This window comes from Vidua macroura, chromosome 19 (assembly GCF_024509145.1).
Source record: "Vidua macroura isolate BioBank_ID:100142 chromosome 19, ASM2450914v1, whole genome shotgun sequence".
NCBI classification, from domain to species: domain Eukaryota; kingdom Metazoa; phylum Chordata; class Aves; order Passeriformes; family Viduidae; genus Vidua; species Vidua macroura.
The window spans coordinates 11919851-11922601 of NC_071589.1; positions in this window are offsets into that span (position 1 = coordinate 11919851).

Sequence of the window (2751 nt, forward strand, 5' to 3'; positions counted from 1 at the left end):
GTTTCAAGGACCTTAAACACACAGAAGGTGAGATTTGAGGGGATGTTTGCAATGGCACAGGTTCCATTCCACCTTGTCACAATTCTTGCCCACTGTGGTTCTGTTGTGACTCAGACTGGGGTGATAAGAAAGGACTGTTGGCATCGAGTTGGTCCTGAAGGGTGCAGGACTTCAGAATTCATTTAATCCCCTGCTTTTCTTCATCACTGTGAGCAAAACCAGGCTGAAGTTGCCTGGAGAGAATCCAGAATTCCCATTTTCCAGAGTGTCCTCCCTGGCCACCCTGAGGGTGAAGCCCCGAAGTTGTGGCAGACACGCAAACCTCGTACAGCCAGGCAGAGCTGGGGGTGAAATCCATTTTTTCCCCTCCCGTGTGGGAGCTTTTGCCTCTTTGTCCTCAATAAAAGAAGGAATGAGGAGCAAGAAGCTCCATGAGAAAATTCCTGGGTCCTTTTACACACCAGCTCCAGGACGTGTGACAGATCTGGGTGTCCTCAGCTCGAGGACATGTCGTGGCAGCAATTTCTTGCATGGCCAGAACTCTCTGGAAGGATTTATTATATTATTTTTTGTATTTATCTGTGGGAATCACTTCCCCGCTGATTTCCCACCATTTTTTTGTTCACCCAGTCTTCCCGTTTGGGTTTTTTTTGCTGGATAAAAGTGCTTCCATTTAAGGAAGGTAGGAGGGTAAAATACCCTACTAAAGATCCTGAAAATGCTAATTAAAAGTTATAGATAAAACCCTAATTATTATCCAGGATATTATGGATCTGGCTGGTGTCCAGCCAGCACCTTTGACCTCCTGGGATAATGGAAATTCATCCCAACAATGAATCTGCCATTATTTTTAATAAATTTGGTATGAATAAGACCGAAATATAAATCAAATCATCCTTATCTCCTCTTATTTAAGCAAATAAATGTAGAGTAGAAAGCAAATACAAGCTTTAGGATATTGTATTCTAGATGCCGAAATATTCTGAAATATTTTAGGGATGAGTGAAAAATGTTGGATCTTTCCCTTCCTCCCTTTAGTCTGGGCAACCCAAATTCATCATTGATGAACTCGCACAACCTTTCCTGAGCCGTGCTTGCATTTCAAAGCCATTGTGAGGCACAAACTGCAATATCTATTCTGGTTTTCCCCCCCTCTCCCTGTCCAGCTCCACAGAATCCAGGGATGTGGTGTGTGCCTGCAGTGCTGGGATGTAGTTGTGCATATCAAAAGCAGCAACTCTCTCAAATCATTCATTGAAAGTTCCACTTGGCTTCGAGTCTTCCTGAAAAAATATGTTTATTTTGTCTTCTCTGCTTACTTTTCCTCGTGTCTGAGTATTGTGCCTCCAGGAAGAAAAGCTTAAATTGCTGAAGTAGGGCTTTTTTTCAAAGCCTGCCAAGAATAAAGTGGCTTAATAAGCGAGCACACAGATTTCACTTTCTTACAGGGGAAAAAAAAAAGAAATAAAGAAAAAAATAAGGGAAAAAAAAAAAGAGTAAGTCATTTGGCGAAAGGCTGGAAACTTTAAGAGCAGTGGATATTTTCTAGAAGTGGGAAGGAATATGGGGCTAACTCACCATGAAACTTGGAAAGGGTGAGGGCCCCGCCAAGCAAATGGGATCCATGAGCACAGGGGGTGGGAATTCTGTCACGGCGAGGCCACACCTGTGGGCTCAGGGAGGTGTGGCTGCAGGATCTGGCCCTGTGGGAGGTCTTGGGGACACAGCAGGGACAGCCCATGACTGTCACGGTGTCCCTGGGGAGAGACGAACACCTGGAACAGAGGCTAGACAGAGTTTAGAGGAATAAAATAGATATTTGTTGAAGAGCCTTCAAAGGCCACACCCTGGCAGTACCAGGATGGCTCCAAGATGGAAGCAAAAGAGGGCTTGGTCACGAGATCTCACATTTTTATAAGTTTTAATCCATTTGCATACAGGAGCCGACTGCCCAATTAATAGCTTCTAATGATGAAGTTTCACCCTCCTTGCTTGCTTGCCCACCCTCCTCTTTTCACGTTTTTTGTGCTTTGGGTCTGAAGAGATTGTCCTTGAGTCTCCAGCTAGAATTTGTCTTCAAAAAGATCCCAGCAATAATTAATATAAAGCTAAAAGCTGCACACCAAAACAGAACAGAAAAAAAAAACTTAAAACCCAAGGTTTTATCAAGGCTGGGAAGACCAGAGCCGAAGCTGCTGTCCCGTTCTGCACCCTGCATTCCTGTGGGGTTTGGATGTGCCAGCCTGACCCCACACAGAGCCTGTCCCTGTCAATGTCGCTGTCCCAGCCTCAGCTGAAGCCACTCCCTGGCCACCAACCCAGAGGACACTTCCATCTCTGAGGCACCGAGGGAGGCTCCAGCCACCAATTGTTCTGTTTGTTTTGTTTGAGCAATATTTGTAGGAAAAACACCCCGGGTGGAGCCGTGACTCATCCTGGGAGCTGCAGAACATCCCTGACTCCCATTCCTTCCACCAGCAAGGGCTGGGATGATGTGAGGGAAACACAGCAGAGCCCATTCCTGCTGCTGTTCATCTGGGAAAAGCCAATCCAGGATGAAAAACCCAGGATTTAAGGCTGCCTGGATGTAGGTGATGGCCAGGAGACACCCCAGCACTGCCAAATTTTTGGCTCTCTGACAAAGCTTTGAGCAACTCGCAGTGAAGGGCAACTCAGATGTTTTTTGCACCATTTTCACAAGTGGAACAAAAGAGAAAACAAAAAGAAAACAAGGTTCTAGATCAAAAATGA